The sequence below is a fragment of the Budorcas taxicolor genome, chromosome X (genome assembly GCF_023091745.1).
Source record: "Budorcas taxicolor isolate Tak-1 chromosome X, Takin1.1, whole genome shotgun sequence".
Classification (NCBI taxonomy): Eukaryota; Metazoa; Chordata; class Mammalia; order Artiodactyla; family Bovidae; genus Budorcas; species Budorcas taxicolor.
Window position 1 is genome coordinate 40,597,990 of NC_068935.1, and position 18,402 is coordinate 40,616,391.

The 18,402-nt window shown below is 39.1% G+C and overlaps 1 protein-coding gene and 1 non-coding gene across 2 annotated transcripts in view; one reads left to right on the top strand and one right to left on the bottom strand.

Moving 5' to 3' along the window:
* The window catches only part of MBNL3 (muscleblind like splicing regulator 3), a 63,964-nt gene that overhangs the window by 38,954 nt on the left and 6,608 nt on the right, over positions 1 to 18,402 (bottom strand). The window lies entirely within an intron of this gene.
* LOC128070719 (U6 spliceosomal RNA) lies at positions 15,122 to 15,224 on the top strand. Its single transcript, XR_008201689.1, has one exon. It is a non-coding gene; the product is annotated as a U6 spliceosomal RNA (small nuclear RNA).

Sequence of the window (18,402 nt, forward strand, 5' to 3'; positions counted from 1 at the left end):
CTTTTTAGTAAATACACAGTAGGAATGTTGCCAGTTGGTCTGGAAGAAGCAGTGTCCTGGAATCAGGAGCTGGGTTATGAAAACTTAAGCACAAATGACCATGGTCTGACAAAAGTGACAGTCCTGAAAACCCCATGGACATAGAGAATGGATAGAAGTGGGGCTTGGTGAAAGGTTTGGTTGTGTGCCTTTTGGACTATTATTATTGCCACCCTAAAAGAAGAATTAAAAACAAAAACACGGCAGGGCCATTTAGAAGCAGGTTTACTCAGACTACAAAAAGTGCTGAGTGCTGTAGGTTCAACACTACGACAAAGCAGAGAAAATCGCAAACAATGACAGAAGATTCAATTTATCGCAAAGAAGTACAAAGTGTTCTTCTGAAGCATTTCATTCCACAAAGAACACAGACAAATAAGAATTCACACACACCTCACAAAAGACATGCCACCAAAGGCTCAGTTTTAGTGGGGACCCGATTTTAACGACCAGAGAAAGTATAAACTTCGAGATGGTGCTACATGGGGTGATGATATGTGAACCTGGGAACTAGGATTTGATGTTTTCAGTGCTTCCACTCGGCCTGTTAGCGAGAGTTATGTTTCTTTTCTTTTCTATATGGTCAATTTATTTTTGGTTAACTAAACATTATTCACAAAATAAGACTGAAGACTTCAAATGCAAATTAACATGGGGATACATCAGGTAAACATAAATATGATGTGAACATACCAATTCTATTCAATCTAACTTATCATTTAGGTTTTTCCACAGCTTTTAAAAGTCAAAATGCTCTAGATATTTGCTGATGATATATATGGTAGGGAATCTAGATCTTATAATAAGTGACGACACAATTGAATATGTGAGTCCAAAAGGGTATTTATACTTTCAAAGACAATTTGATGGGGAAAATAATCATGATAAATAAAATCAATGGTGAAATGAATCTACTGTTTGGAATCAGGTCACCGGCAGTTCACACTCTGACTTCTAATGCATTTATTCCAAGAAAAAGCAGGAATAAACCTAAATTTTTAATATGAATGTAGTATTTTACTAAGTATGAATGTAGTAGTTTATTAGCAGAGGGCTAAACTGGGATTTAAGTGTCCTGGATTCTAATTACCTTTAGATCACGACTAAATTATTTTCCAAATCTGTTAATTAGTTTTTCTAGGAATAATTCCTGCTCCTACACACTTCGTAACTACTTTGAAAGGACAAAGGGAAAAAGTGAAGCTTAGTATGCTTTGGATGTCAAATGCATTAAAAAAATTATATTTATTTTCTTCATTAGTTCATTACAACAGAGCTAAAATTGTTGCTGTGAATTTTTTCAAATTTGATAGATTACAAACTGTTTTACCATTTTATTTCCCCACAAAAAATAATGCAGCATTATATGAGGAATCTTTGATTTTGTAATACAACTTATCTTGTGCCTAGGGAGGGAATTTCTATACAGTTAAAAAACCAAGGACATTTCTCTTCTTAGAACTGGAGACTGTTACACAGTTGCTGTCCCCCAGCTCACTGGTAATGGTAGGTGAAAGAGCAGAGGGTAAAGCAGCAGATCCAGGCTTTAATCTTATTCTTGGAAATAACTGAAAAGAGAAAGGAATTATTGCTCCCTTTACAACTGGCAATAAGCCAGTGCCTACTTAGAAGACAAGTTTATCTAGTCAAGAGGCACTTTTCTACTATTACAAGCTTCTTACTTTCAGATCTCACATAACACAAATTCACTATAGAATTCTAGTGAATAAAACATTCAAAGTAATTTCTATCATATGAAAAAGTTTGGAGTGTCACTTTTTTTGGTTGGTACTTTTTTTTTTTAATTTTTATTTTTACTTTATTTTACAATACTGTTATTTTATTTTTGCCAAGACAGCTGTTATATTTTATTTATGCTGTGCTAAGTCGCTTCAGTAGTGTCTGACTCTTTACGACCACATGGACTGTCCTCCACAAGGCTCCTCTGTCCATGGGATTCTCCAGGCAAGAATACTGGAGTGGGTTGCCATTTCCTCTTCCAGGCGATCTTCCCAACCCAGGGATTGAACCCATGTCTTCCGTGGCTCCTGCACTGCAGACAGATTCTCTACCATTGAGCCACTGGGGCCATCTATATCTTATTTATAACATATTAAAATAATAAAAAGAAATGAGGCAAGTCATTTTTTCCTAGAAAGTTAGGAGGATAAAGCAAAACAAATAACAGGCTATTAATGGTGCTTAAAATACTAACACATAATTAATTATCACAAAGGGAGTTTGAATATGATTCATCTAAGTTGGTAAAATAATAAAAATAAATCTCATTATAAAACTGTTTCTAAATATTTCAACTAGTTTTTCATTTTTCTTGTTTTTCTTCTCAATAGGCCAACTGCTTAGAAGCCAAGAGCAACTCACATAAATGTGAAACACATTTGAACATATTTATTCATTTATTGAATATTCTCATTATACTGAATACTATATTGAATATATTTCTATTATAAAGAATATTATATATAAATGCATATTATATATGCCATATACCTATCTAGACCCTTTTTGTCCCCACACTTGCTGCATATAAAATTTTGAAAGTCCACTTGTGGCAGCTAGTGACACCTACATTAGAGCTTTTGGAGTATAAAAAAGTCACAAATTCTTCCAAAGGGTTACAATAGACAAATGATTAAAAGCATCTTTTTCTTTTCGGTTTCATACATTTACATACCAATGGTATTCTTGCCCAACTACCTGTGATGAGATGTTCCACGGAAAGTTTCCATGTGCTCCACAAAAAGAGGGGTCTATGGTGAAATATTTTTGGGGAAATGCTGAGTATAACAGAGTTGGACACAACTGAGCGACTGACCAGCAACAAAAGTAAACTGCTCTTTCGTGCAGTGCGTCTCATGCAGTATGTCTTCTCTCAGCTAATAAGCATTGTGGTGCTCCCTGGGGAGAATATAACTTTCCCAAAGATATATGTCTTCCAGAACATGCGTCATTTTCTTTCCACCAGATCTGAGTATAAACAATAAGCCAAGGATGAGGCCATTTGAAAAAAAAGTGGAAAAAAAGAAAAAGCACTGAAGGAATAATAAGTGCTGAGAATTCTGAAACTGAGAGACATTATTCTTAGTTGATACTCTCCTGGACTGTTAGACAGTGAAAGTGAAAGCTAGTCACACAGTCGTGTCCTACTCTTTGCAATCCCAAGGACTGTAGCCTGCCCAGCTCCTCTGTCCATGGAATTCTCCAGGTAAGAATACTGGAGTGGGTTGTCATTTCCTTCTCCAGGGGATCTTCCCAACCCAGGGATTGAATCCAGGTCTCCGGCATTGCAGGCAGATTCTTTACCAACTGAGCCACTGGTTTCTCTAAACCAGTGGTCCTCAAATTCGAGTGTTCAGGAGGGCCTTTTGAAACAGACTGTCAGATTCACCTTCAAAGTTTGTGATTCAGCAGTTCTGGGTGGGGCCCAAGAATTTACATTTCTACCAAGTTCCCAGGTGAATGTGGTGCTGCCAGTCAGCCAACACTTTCCCAACACTGGGATCGCAGCTGTCTTATCCAACAATAGATTGAGCCATTTACTGAGCATTTTCTTATGTCACTGATAATTCAGTTTCTAAAAGGTCATATCAAAGGGCTTTTGATATCTTAATTCCACATCTCTGACCTCAGTAATGATGTTAGCAGTCGCATAAAAGAAGGCCAGTCCAGGTCATGCAAAAACAAGGATTGGACCTCTCAAAATTCTATTGTACTACTAACACATTCATTTTCTGTTTACAAACATAGTGCAATTAGCTATGGAGATAAGTACTTAAGAGCTCTGTACTACGTTGCCTACATTTCTCTACAAATCTCCCCAGGGTGTGCTTTTGAAATGTTTGCTAGGTACCCAAATTTAAGCAGACAGAAGATTTTCTAGTAAAATCTCCTTGGCTCTCCAATAAACTAATACCTTTACTACACTGCAGAAACCACACTCATTCGAAAGCACTACTTCTTCTCTTCACTCCCAGAAAAGGTATTTGGAAAAAAAAGATAAGCTCAAAGGAAGGAAATACTTTTCACATCAAACAAGCAAACAACCTAATGTTGACCACAGCATTTCAACATGGATAACCAAAAGGTGAAGTATTGATAGACTCCCAAACCTCAAAGCAAGCACTAAAGTTCATCGGTTGTACCCTGCAGTGATGCAGTAAGGAAACAGGACATCCCATAGGACACGTTCTTCTTTTCATTGTGAAGAAAATAAATACCTTGCTAAGGAGTTCCAAGTATTCGCTATTCTTTCCCGTCTGATTAAGAGTAGTCTCAGCAGCACGCAGTTTACTTCTGAGTATCACTGGCAGCTTATTTAAACTGAAGCCCCCAGTTTGCAATACCGTAATGCTTGTAATACACTGACATGTCAAAAATAAAAAACACTCAAACACCTTAATAAGCTGCAAATAAGAAATTTGGAAATAGAATTGACCTCTTCCCTTGCCCTCTCACTAGTTATACAACTACATTCTCCCAAAAAGGCTTGGAAATAACTTATAAGAAGGACCCATTTCCAAAAACACCATTATCATGGGCCTAAAGAATCAGAGTGATATAATGGGGAAGGTGGTGGCAATTACATCAAAAACTTCAAAAAGCTAGATAAGGTTAATCACTTAAGCTGGGCCTTAAGTGTAGCTCTGAGCTTTCTGATAACTACTGTAAAGAGGAAAATGTATTGAACTGCATTGTTCTTATTGCTCGATAAAAGAAAGTACACTGGTTAATAAGCACCTCTCTGTAAAAAGACTGCTGGATACTATGGAAGACACAAAGAGTAAGGCAGGGAACCTGCCTACAAGGAGTTTATATATCTTATCTCTCCTGCAATTGCAGGGGCCTGGGGACTGGCGGCTGCACTTTGCTGGAGCAGCTGTGAAGAGATACCCCACGTCCAAAGTAAGAGAAACCCAAGTAAGATGGTAAGTGTTGCAAGAGGGCATCAGAGGGCAGACACACTGAAACCATACTCACAGACAACTAGTCAATCTAATCACAATAGGACCACAGCCTTGTCTAACTCAATGAAACTTAGCCATGCCCGTGGGGCAACCCAAGACAGGCAGGTCATGGTGGAGAGGTCTGGCAGAATGTGGTCCACTGGAGAAGGCAATGGAAAACCACTTCAGTATTCTTGCCTTGAGAACCCCATGAACAGTATGAAAAGGCAAAATGACAGGATACTGAAATAGGAACTCCCCAGGTCAGTAGGTGCCCAACACGCTACTGGAGATCAGTGGAGAAATAACTCCAGAAAGAATGAAGGGATGGAGCCAAAGCAAAAACAATACCCAGCTGTGGATGTGACTGGTGATAGAAGCAAGGTCCCATGCTGTGAAGAGCAATACTGCATAGGAACCTAGAATGTCAGGTCCATGAATCAAGGCAAATTGGAAGTGGTCAAACAGGAGATGGCAAGGGTGAACGTCGACATTCTAGGAATCAGCGAACTGAATGGACTGGAATGGGAGAATTTAACTCAGATGACTATTATATCTACTACCGTGGGCAGGAATCCCTCAAAAGAAATGGAGTAGCCATCATGGTCAACAAAAGAGTCTGAAAGGCAGTACTTGGATGCAATCTCAAAAACGACAGAATGATCTCCGTTCGTTTCCAAGTCACACCATTCAATATCATGGTAATCCAAGTCTATGCCCCAACCAGCAACACAGAAGAAGCTGAAGTTGGATGGTTCTATGAAGACCTACAAGATCTTTTAGAACTAACACCCAAAAAAACATCCTTTTCATTATAGGAGACTGGAATGCAAAAGTAGGAAGTCAAGAAACACCTGGAGTAACAGGCAAATTTGGCCTTGGAATGCGGAATGAAGCAGGGCAAAGACTAATAGAGTTTTGCCAAGAAAATGCACTGGTCATAGCAAACACCCTCTTCCAACAACGTAAGAGAGGACTCTACACATGGACATCACCAGATGGTCAACACCGAAATCAGACTGATTATATTCTTTGCAGCCAAAGATGGAGAAGCTCTATACAGTCAACAAAAACAAGACCAGGAGCTGACTGTGGCTCAGATCATGAACTCCTTATTGCCAAATTCAGACTCAAATTGAAGAAAGTAGGGAAAACCCCTAGACCATTCAGGTATGACCTAAATCAAATCCCTTATGATTATACAGTGGAAGTGACAAATAGATTTAAGGGCCTAGATCTGATAGATAGAGTGCCTGATGAACTATGGAATGAGCTTAGTGACATTGTACAGGAGACAGGGATCAAGACCATCCCCATGGAAAAGAAATGCAAAAAAGCAAAATGGCTGTCTGGGGAGGCCTTACAAATAGCTGTGAAAAGAAGAGAGGCGAAACGCAAAGGAGAAAAGGAAAGATATAAGCATCTGAATGCAGAGTTCCAAAGAATAGCAAGGAGAGATAAGAAAGCCTTCTTCAGCGATCACTGCAAAGAAATGGAGGAAAAGAATAGAATGGGAAAGGCTAGAGATCTCTTCAAGAAAATTAGAGATACCAAGGGAACATTTCATGCAAAGATGGGCTCGATAAAGGACAGAAATGGTCTGGACCTAACAGAAGCAGAAGATATTAAGAAGAGGTGGCAAGAATACACGGAAGAACTGTACAAAAAAGATCTTCATGTCCCAGATAATCACGATGGTGTGATCACTCATCTAGAGCCAGACATCCTGGAATGTGAAGTCCAGTGGGCCTTAGAAAGCATCACTACAAACAAAGCTAGTGGAGGTGATGGAATTACTATTGAGCTATTTCAAATGCTGAAAGATGATGCTGTGAAAGTGCTGCACTCAATATGCCAGCAAATTTGGAAAACTCAGCAGTGGCCACAGGACTGGAAAAGGTCAGTTTTCATTCCAATCCCAAAGAAAGGCAATGCTAAAGAATGCTCAAACTACCGCACGATTGCACTCATCTCACATGCTAGTAAAGTAATGCTCAAAATTCCCCAAGCCAGGCTTTAGCAATACGTGAACCGTGAACTTCCAGATGTTCAAGCTGGTTTTAGAAAAGGCAGAGGAACCAGAGATCAAATTGCCAACATCCGCTGGATCATGGGAAAAGGAAGAGAGTTCCAGAAAAACATCTATTTCTGCTTTATTGACTATGCCAAAGCCTTTGACTGTGTGGATCACAATAAACTGTGGAAAATTCTGAAAGAGATGGGAATATCAGACCACCTGACTTGCCTCTCGAGAAACCTATATGCAGGTCAGGAAGTAACAGTTAGAACTGGACATGGAACAACAGACTGGTTCCAAATAGGAAAAGCAGTACGTCAAGGCTGTATATTGTCACCCTGCTTATTTAACCTCTGTGCAGAGTACATCATGAGAAACGCTGGGCTGGAAGAAGCACAAGCTGGAATCAAGATTGCCGGGAGAAATATCAATAATCACAGATAGGCGGAGGACACCACCCTTATGGCAGAAAGTGAAGAAGAACTAAAAAGCCTCTTGATGAAAGTGAAAGTGGAGAGTGAAAAAGTTGGCTTAAAGCTCAACATTCAGAAAATGAAGATCATGGCATCCGGTCCCATCACTCCATGGCAAATAGATGGGGAAACAGTGGAAGCAGTGTCAGACTTTATTTTTTTGGGCTCCAAAATCACTGCAGATGGTGACTGCAGCCATGAAATTAAAAGACGCTTACTCCTTGGAAGAAAAGTTATGACCAACTTAGATAGCATATTGAAAAGCAGAGACATTACTTTGCCAACAAAGGTCCGTCTAGTCAAGGCTATGGTTTTTCCAGTGGTCATGTATGGATGTGAGAGTTGGACTGTGAAGAAGGCTGAGCACTGAAGAATTGATGCTTTTGAACTGTGGTGTTGGAGAAGACTCTTGAGAGTCCCTTGGACTGCAAGGAGATCCAACCAGTCCATTCTGAAGGAGATCAGCCCTGGGATTTCTTTGGAGGGGATGATGCTAAAGCTGAAACTCTAGTACTTTGGTCACCTCATGCGAAGAGTTGACTCATTGGAAAAGACTCTGATGGTGGGAGGGATTGGGGGCAGGAGGAGAAGGGGATGACAGAGGATGAGATGGCTGGATGGCATCACTGACTCGATGGACGTGAGTCTGAGTGAACTCAGGGAGTTGGTGATGGACAGGAAGGCCTGGCGTGCTGTGATTCATGGGGTCACAAAGAGTCAGACACAACTGAGCGACTGAACTTAACTGTGGACTGTTGCTGAAAGGGGCTCTTGCACTTGACAGTATGGGATAGAAATCAAAGGTGGCTAAAATAGGGGTCTACAGATGGTATTGAGGAGGAGGAGAAATCTGATGGTGAGAACAAGACGTCTAAGCCATAATTAATCACAGTTCTTCATTTTTGCTTCAAGGAAAGCCAAGGAGTTGATAATGGAGTTTATAAGCTGTGATAAAATTGGCACAAATAATTCCCTCTCTGGGGGAGTCTCCCTTTCTCTATCACCCCCTCTTTCATTAGCATGTTATTTTATTCATTACACTTTCATTCTGGTTTTTTTTCTAATACATTATTATTGGAGCTGAAGTATCTCAGAATGAAAAGCCTCTTTCAATAGATGAAAGAAAAGAAGAAAGTGAAGTCACTCAGTCATGTCCGACTCTTTGTGACCCCCATGGACTGTAGCCTACCAGGCTCCTCAGTCCATGGAAATTTTCCAGGCAAGAGTACTGGAGTGGGTTGCCATTTCCTTCTCCAGGGGATCTTCCCGACCCAGGGATCAAATCCGGGTCTCGAGCATTGCAAGTAGATGCTTTACTGTCTGAGCCACCAGGGAAGCGATAGATAGATGTCTCCAAATTTCTTTCTCTCTTTTTTCTCTATAGCCTCTGGTTAGGAAGTAATGTTATTTTTTTTTTCTTATGTGATTCTCTAGTGGTAGAATAGGCGATTTGAGGGAGGAATAGTGAAATGTGATGATTAAATTTTATCATGAATATTTCAGAGATGGAGTAAATGTAATGTGCCACCAGAGTGACACCTTTAGAAGTTGGGAAGAGTGAAAGAGAGTCTTGGCTTCATCTTAGCTGTCAGTTGCTTATTCAAATATGTGAGTTCGAATTATGAACATTTTTATAATATAAACTATTAATGACGTCAGCTGAATGCTGCTAAATACTTAAAACCATCTTAAGTTTTCTTCTTTCTTGAAACATTTTACTAAAAATGTCCCAGGTACTTTTCTTATTTTTGAACTAGAGTCAGTTGCCTAACCCTGAATCATGTCTTAATTCACCCAAGGCCTCAGGATGTCTGTCCTGAAAAACTGAAATCACTGTGTGAAATGAAGATGGAGATGGTATAAGAGATTGAACTGACTGTACAAATATCAAGGTACAGCACATAAGCCTAGAAATCCCTTTTTAAAATTCCATCTTGAAATTACTTTCACATTTCTTATTATTTCCCCATCTCTTTGAAAAAGCAGATTGCTTGGTACATTTATTTTAGAATGTCAATACATGCATGGGCTAAGAATTTTTCTTTGCTTTTCCATGTTCAAACTCTTTGGACTTTTAAAAGATCACTGTACATTCAGAACAGTCTTTATTGATTAGCCTTTAAATATATAGTTTTATTGGAATAGGCAGTTACCTTTTACACAAAACAATTTCCTGCAGATTTTGACCTTGTACGTGACTCAGAATGACCTTATTAGCGCTAATTGTGCTTCCAAGAATACCTTTATTTGCAAGGTAGCCATTTTCTGTGAAATTAAATTTCAAACATTTAAAGTTTGATAATTAGTGTGATAAGCTAGTAATATTCAAGTATCATTTAAAGGCAAAAAATGATGCTTGAATATTACTAGCTTATCACACTAATTACTTTAAGATATGTTACAGTGCTTAGTTGCTCAACAGTGTCCAACTCTTTGCAACCCCATGGACTGTAGCCCACCAGGCTCCTCTGTCCATGGTGATTCTCCAGGCAAGAATACTGGAGTGGGTTGCCATTTTCTTCTCCAGGGGATCTTCCCAACCCAGGGATTGAACCCAGGTCTCCTGCACTACAGGCAGATTCTTTACCATCTGAGCCACCAAGCAAAGCCAATATGTTACAGTGGCCACTCAGCAATTTTTTTAAAAAAATCCATATAGAGGGTAAAACACTCAAAATGCAACATTTGGAGAGCATCCAATGTGCTTGGCCAAGGAACATTTCTATAATGCTAAGGGACAGAAATTCACAAAAATCAGCAATCGGTAGGCCATCAAATCTAGGTTAAAATTGGCTGAGTGAGGAATGTTGACACATGGGTGTACACAATTTTCATTCATATTCAGGTAAAAACTGAACTGGGAGTAGAAGTATAGACACACGTGGAGAGATGACTTGGCACCTTGCATGGGTGCCCATATTGGTTCTTCCTCTGTCAAACTGAGGCAACAAAGTAGGGGAATGTTTAATAAATGAACACATTTCAAGCTCCTAATATGTACTATGTGTGCTAGGCACAAAAGCTGTGGTGGTAAATGATATCATCTAATGTGAAACCTCCCAAAAAAGTCTGAGAAATCTTCACTTCAAATGTGATGAAATCGGATATTGAGGTGAACACAACAGCAGTAGGCAGAAGTAACCCCCTCTTACTTAACCATGTTGACTTGAACACCATCTCAATCCCATCAGTGGCTTTTCCTTCCTGCTAATTCAAGTTCTTATCATTTCATTCCATCAATATGAAGGTTTCTAGCTTCAATAGGAGCTTTCTAAGCAGTTCCCCGGTCGCCAGTCTCTTTGGTTCTATCCACTCATCTTACATAAGCTGGTGATGCCATTTCTCTACTTAAAAATTGTCAGATTCGTCAGAGCTACAAAATCAAGTTCAAACTCCTCACTTTCTTTTAAGGCTACTCCTCTACCAACATAAGATCTACACTTCAGAGGTTGACTTAACACTCAACTCCCCAAATCCATGCTACAGTTTTGCCTCCATCTTTGCTGAGGTTATCCTTTCTGCCTGGAATCTTTTCCTATCCCTCCTTCCAAGAATATCTCATATGGTACCACTTTCATGACTATTTCTTTAACCATCGCAGCTGGGTGTAATTCCAGGCCCCCGCCTTCGCCCTTGGATTCTTTTCATGATTAGTTTGTACCTGGCTTATGGCACATAACACAAGCAGCTTCCTACTAGGAGGTCAGGCAGGGACCCCATCTTCCACAACTTTGTATTCGGTGCAGTCCTTGCCTAACAAGTAGTAGGTTTCGATAAATATTTGCTGAATGAATAATTTCTTTGAGGAATTGGGTGTATATAGAACTCTTAATGGATTTAACAGGACTTTCAGCATCAAATGATCCCTAACATTTAAAATCCTTGTAGTAAACCATAATCAATAGTCCTACAAATTGAGTGCTGCTCCACGCTCTTGTATGAAGAGAAACAGAGGTAGTAAGATTCTCATGACTTGTTCAAGGCCAGGAGCCCTTTTTAGAGCTGTTATTACAAGGCAGCATTTTCTATGTTTATTCCATTGCTGATATCGTGATTCACATCAAACATTTCCATGGTTACATCTGTGGTTCACTGAAGAAAGAGGTACTTATGAAGACTACCTCTAAGGCATCTTTGAAAGACAAGACAATATTCCAAACCATATACGATGGGATATTATTCAGCCATGATAAAGAAGGAAATCCTTTTTTGGCAACATGCATGTACCTTGACAACTAGACACAGAAAGACAAATACTGTATCATTTCATTGACATGAGGAATATGAAAAAACCCAAACCCATAGAAATAGAGTAGAATGGAGGTTACCAGGGACAAGGGTGTAGGGAAAATAGGGAGATATGATCTAAGGGTACAAACTTCCAGTTATAAGATGAATATGTTCTGTAGATATAATGTACAGCATCATAGTGAACAGAGTGTTAGTCACTCACTCATGTTTGACTCTTTTGTGACCCCAGGGACTGTAGTCCTCCAGGCTCCTCTGACCACAGGATTCTCTAGGCAAAAATACTGGAGTGAGTTGCCATTTCCTCCTGAGGAGATCTTCCCAACCCAGGGATCGAACCCAGGTCTCCCGAATTGCAGGCAGATTCTTTACCATCTAAGCCACCAGGGAAGCCCATAGTGAACAAAACTGTATTATATACTTGATAGTTGCTAAGAGAGTAAGTCTTGAAATGTTCTACAAAAAGAGTAATTATATGAGGTGACAGAGGTGTTAACTAAGCATACTGTGGTAATCATTTCCCAATATATAGTTGTATCAAATCATGTTTTATACCTTAAACTTAACGAATGTTATAGGTTAATTATATCTCAATAAAGCTGGAAAAATCCTTTCTTTGTTGTAGTGCTAGCAGAATAAAAATAACAAATTTTTTCAGTTGCTTGGAAGTTAAAATTGAATTTGCGTCCATATAGAATGCTTTTCTGGCTAAGAGAAAAAGTGAAATAACCAGGAAACTGCAAAAAAAAAAAACAAAAAAAAAAAACACCCTCTAGAGATTATGTTTTTACAAACATTGGCAAAAGATTTAAGTTTGTTTACCAAAGCATGTGATAAGTATAAACATTAACAACAGAAAAACAACTTCTGGGATAGGTATTTAGCAAATGTTTTCAAACCACATAGAGTTTTTAAATAGTCAAACTTCTCAAATGGTTACTTCAGGGTTACTTTTTTTTTTTTCCATAAATAGGATGAACAAAAATTTTAAGACAGTATGTGATCTTCAGAGAATGTCATCTTAAAAATATAATCTCCAAAATGTATTTGGAATGGAATAAGAGATGATCAATACTACAATGCTGCCTACTCACTGTACCCAGACACATATAAAAGATGGGTGAAGTTTAAAGTCACAGAGAAAAAAAGTTTTCTGTTTGCATTTCTGCATGCTAAAGACAGAAACCAGAACCTTAGTTTTAACTGCTTAGCAGGCAAATCATGCCTAACATACAGGTTACGTCTTAGTTCAGGAAATTCGTTCTATCACTGTGGATTCCATGTTTTCAAGCCACTGGATGGTTTTCAGTGTGGAAACTGCTTTCACTATCTACTTTGTACCCACAAGAACATGGGCAGGAGCAAAAGGCATATCTCTTTTCTACCAATTCCCACTGTGTAAATAAAAATTTGAGTTTCAACTACAATAAAATGTCCACTTACAACAGAAAAAAAATCCAACTGAAAGCATATACTGACATGCTTATGAACCAGTAACAGCTGCAATAATTGATGGATCCTATTGTTACATCTACTTCACTAAACAGATTAGGCATGACACTAAGCCCTGGTGGCTCAGACAGTAAAGAATCTGCCTGCAATGCAGGAGACCCAGGTTCGATCCCTGGGTCAGGAAGATTCCCTGGAGAAGGGAATAGCAATCCACTCCAGTATTCTTGCGTGGAGAATTCCACAGACAGAGGAGCCTGGCGAGCTACAGTCTATGGGGTTGCAAAAGAGGTGGACATGACTTAGCAACTAAGCAACACTAAGCCATATTATACAAACTCATCATGAATAATATTGGAAAAAATAATTTATTTGAACTCTAAACAACATGGTTAATCTAAATGGTGGAGATTATTTACAAAATAAAAGGTTGTAGAACAAATGGAACTGTTTACTGACTTTTAAGAAAACAGTATCAAGAAAGATAGGAAAAAGCATGAGTTAAACTTCTCATTACGTTTAGCAGTAAAACTGGACCCTGTGGTGATAACTGAATGCACAGTAATAAAAACACTGAAAACCTAAGCAGGGCTGCAAATCTGGATTAGACAGTAACAAGAACAAAAAACAGAACTTTAAGAAACCAAAGACTTATTATACAGTGGAAGAAATACAGAAAAAAAATGAAAAGATTATTTAGAAATAATGAGGAAAGAACAGCCAGCTAAAATTCCTCTGGAATATATAACCCTGTAGGTCAACAATCAAGTGGCAGGCTGAGACAGAGGAAAACAAGGCAACCTTGGGGATGTTACAATCAGAAAACTAATCTGTAAGGGCAAAAACAGCAGTGAGTAAACGATGTTATATGAGAAAAGTCATGTTCCTAGAAGAACTAATTGCTATTTCCAGATGCACAAAAGTATCTTGTGTCCACATTTCACAAAAACGTGAAGTACAGAAAAAGTATTTGTAATGATTATACAGCTATGTGACATGAGAATTATTAAATGATAAAGTAAAATCAGACATCTATGTCCCTAACATATAAAGAGCTTCTTCCACACATGAGTTGACATACAGTAAACAGTGCTCAAACTTCAGATCTCTCATACTAAATGGGGTTCCGGTGACAAAAGGTCCATCTTAATGGTATCAAATTGTGGTTGAAAAATACCTTCCTGGCTATATCACAACTCCTTTCTTACTATGCAGCCAACTGCAGCCTTGGCTGCAAGCGGTAGTGAGAAATGATCTTGAGCTATGCTTCCATAAAACAACATTTTAAATTCATTGGATTAGATTCTGTGTTCCTTTACAAAACTGTATTTGACCCATAACAAGGCTGACCTGCCACTGCAATATTTTCAGCTGATCTGTGACAGGTCCCTAGCTGGCCGGTCCCTAGCTGGCCAGGACTTTGTACTAATGAGTATATCTATAACGGCATCAGACATCAGAGTTTCTTGCAGTGAAGCTATATATGATCCACAGCCCATTACAATCCCTGATTCTGGCTAGCTAACTCAGTGCTGCAGGGTTGGGAGAGAAGGATGGGCAAGTGAGTCGAGACAGCTCAGTGTTCTGACTCTAAGTGATTAAAAAAAGCACAGCATCCCTAAGTTAGATAACTTGCTCTAAAAATAAAACACCCTGGGCCCTTCTTCCTTCTTGTTTTCAAAGTTAACAGCCAAAATGATTGTCAAAGAAATAAATAAAAGAACTTTAAAGTCTTCATCTAAATACTATATTGTGAAACAACAAATGAGGGAGATATTAGAAAAGGGAAAGATGACTTTTCCCCCTTTCTAAAGTAACAAAAAGTAAAGGAGAACCACACAATGTCAAAAGCAGGGCATCCCAATGTCACATGGGACAGTCTGACCATAAGCACTGGATGCTTTTGGTTTAGTAAAACAATAGCCCAATGCTTGCTTTGACAGCACATAGTCTAAAATTGGAAAGATACAGAGACGATTAGCATGGCTCTCGCACAAGGATGACATGAAAATTTGTGAAGCGTTCCATATTTTTGAGCAGTATGTTTCTACATTTCCCCTCAGAATTAAAAGAATGCTGCAAAGGTCAAAAACAGAAACAAAATACAATAATCCCAAATGATGTTTTCTCTTATCTCCTTCTTCTCTGGGAAAAAAGACTGAAATGACTGGAAGAACACTGCAGTTTTCAGGTTCTTTTGATTACTGCTTATGTGACCCTGGGCAAGGGACTCTCCCCTTCACTAGATCTGTAGTTTCCTATTTGTAAAGTGTAACAATCTCAACAGAATATTCTACATTCGCACTTTTTGATTTGCTAGGTTTGTGAAGCGCTGTTATGGGTATGAGTACTCTTGTTAACTATTTCAATTATCCGACTCATCTAGCTAGTTGAGGTGAGTTTCAGGATCAGCCATTGCATGGATTTCAGAGCTTTCTCATTACCACACCCAGAGTTTAAAAATAGAAGAAAGAAAAGCGAAAAAACTAATACTCCACTGTATTTCTCAGCACCAAAAAACAGAAGGTGCATGTACAAGACTAAGAAAGTTCTTTTTAAAATGTTTAATTTTGAAATAATTTTATATTTACAGAGAAATTACAAAAATAGTACAGAGTACCCCTGGAGACCCTTAACTCAGATTCCTATAATGTCAATGACTTATATATCCATCATACATACCATAGTTATCAAAACCAGGAAATTAACTTTACTGTAATTCTGTTAAGTAAAATTCTATTAAGTAAGACCTTATTTGAATTTCACCAATTTTCCCTCTGATGTGCTTTCTCTGCTCCAGGATCCAATCCAGGATCCCACATCGTATTTGTCTGTCATGTTTATTTAATCTCCACTCTCCAACAGTTTCTCAGTCTTTCCTTGTCTTCCATGAGCTTGACACTTTGCTCGCTGGCTGCTTCTTCAGGTTGGCTCCAGGGTCCTACTATCAGGCCCCTTCCTTTTCCAAGCACTTCCTTACTTTCTGGAAGCACAAGATGTCACAGATTCATATTTTTCCTGCCTCAGTCAGCATCAATCATTACTCCGAGGATTCCCTGGTTCCTTTAATGGAGAAAGGAATTTATTTGGTGAAAAGACATGCCTGGAATGCTTGTGGAGTGCCAGGATCTATTCCAAGTGCCTTAGGTGGGTCATCACACTTGAATGCTTAGGAACGCAGGTGTTAGTCGCACAGCTGTGTCTGACTCTGCAATCCCATGGACTGTGGCCCGCCAGGCTCTTCTGTCTATGGGATTCTCCAGGCAAGAATACTGGAGTGGGTAGCCATTCCCTTCTCCAGGGAATTCTCCCCAATCCAGGGATTGAACTGCATGGCGAATTCTTTCCCGTCTGAGCCACCACCACATCTGAACGCTCAGAAACTCAGGAGGTGGGTGCTAATAGGAACTTTGTTTTCACAGGGGAGGAAATTTTCAAACAGGCAGGGTGGGTACTTACCCAAGACCACACAGCTGGTGAAACCTGACCCATTGGTGTAAAAGCCTAAACAGGGTTAAGGAATAGAGTTGGCACGTGAAAAGTTTCTGGAATATAGTAGTCAATAGAAAGTGAAAGTGAAGTCGCTCAGTCGTGTCCAACGCTTTGGAACCCCATGGACTACAGCCCACGAGGCTCCTCTGTCCATGGGATTTCCGAGGCAAGAATACTGGAGTGGGTTGCCATTTCCTTCTCCAGGGGATCTTCCCAACCCAGGGATCGAACCCAGGGATCGAACCCAGGTCTCCCACATTGCGGGCAGACACTTTACCATCTGAGCCACCAGGGAAGCAAGCCCCAGTTAATAGAAGGTAGAGTTTACTACTATTATTATTATTACATGGTTCTCATAAACATAATTTCTGATGGCCTCATAGAATTTGAAAAATAATATTTTAATTTAAATATATTTATAAAATATCATTCCTTCCTAAGTTTTAAAAGCCTTTTGCATTGCATGGAACAAGTGAAACATTTTTTTTTTTAAAGAAACAGTTTCATTAAATATTCAAAGGACATATACCAACATGGGAAGGGTTTCATTGGGTAATGGAATTACAGGTTAGGTTTCATAAGAATTTTTATCTCTATATTACAGTTTTCTAGAAAGCATATTTTTTTTATCAGAAAAAAAATAACCATGACAATTGGTATATTTTTAAAAAGTCTATGATGGGAGAAGATCAGGCAGTATTTAGATATATTTTGATATTCTGGGAAAAATCTGAAGCTGACAGGAAGGATAAAGGGAGAGAGAGGTTGACTTTGCAGGATCAGCAAGTGGGAGTGAGAGAGGGAGAGAGGTCTACAAGAAGGCAAAAGGTAAGGCAAGGTTTATGCAGCAGACATACAATTCTATAAAGAATGAAAGGAAATGCATAATGTTGGTAGTGGTACTTGGGATGACATTTTATTACAGTTTATTACACTTTATTTTTATCTTCTTGTGTATGATTTTTAAATTTCTTTTGTATTTTTCCTTCCCTTCATAAAGATGAATAACTTTCAAAATTGGGGGAAACTGTTATTTATCATGAAAACAAAAGGCAGAAAGTCTGTTTCCTGATGCAGAAGTTAGAGGTGCTGGGGGAGGGTGGCGCTGACTCCAGCACAGGGGCCACCCCACAGGAGCAGGTGACAAGGTCAAGCACATCACAAAATGTCTTGGGCTTCCCATTCTCCAGGGTTCTGTCTTTCTGGTGGCCAGTTGCTGCTATTTCTCTCTTATGGTCCATTTTCTCCTCCCTATCTTTCTTGACTGACTGTAAGTAGAGACTTCTAAGATGGATACTTTTCCACATTTTGACAGCTTGGATACTGGGTGACCCTTCAGTCAATGGTATGTTGAGGAGATGGTGAATAAATGAAGATATTTATCGATTTCCACAAAAGGAGAACTGATCACTTTATAGCAGAAAAGCCAGCAAACACCATCTTTAGCAGGTGATAAAGGTTACCATGAGAGAGGAGATACATCAAGTACCCTCAAATATGATATGCACATCATTTCTATGGTTTTCTTGCCAAAAAATAAACGACCTCAATCAAAATCATGACATTGCATTTGACAAACCCAAATTGAGAGGCATTCTATGAGATGAGTGACCAGTACTCAGCCAAGGTGCCAAGGTCATGTGGAAAGACTGAGGAACTGTCACAAGTTGGAGAAGACTAAGGAGACATGATCACCAAACAGAATGTGGGGTCCTGGACT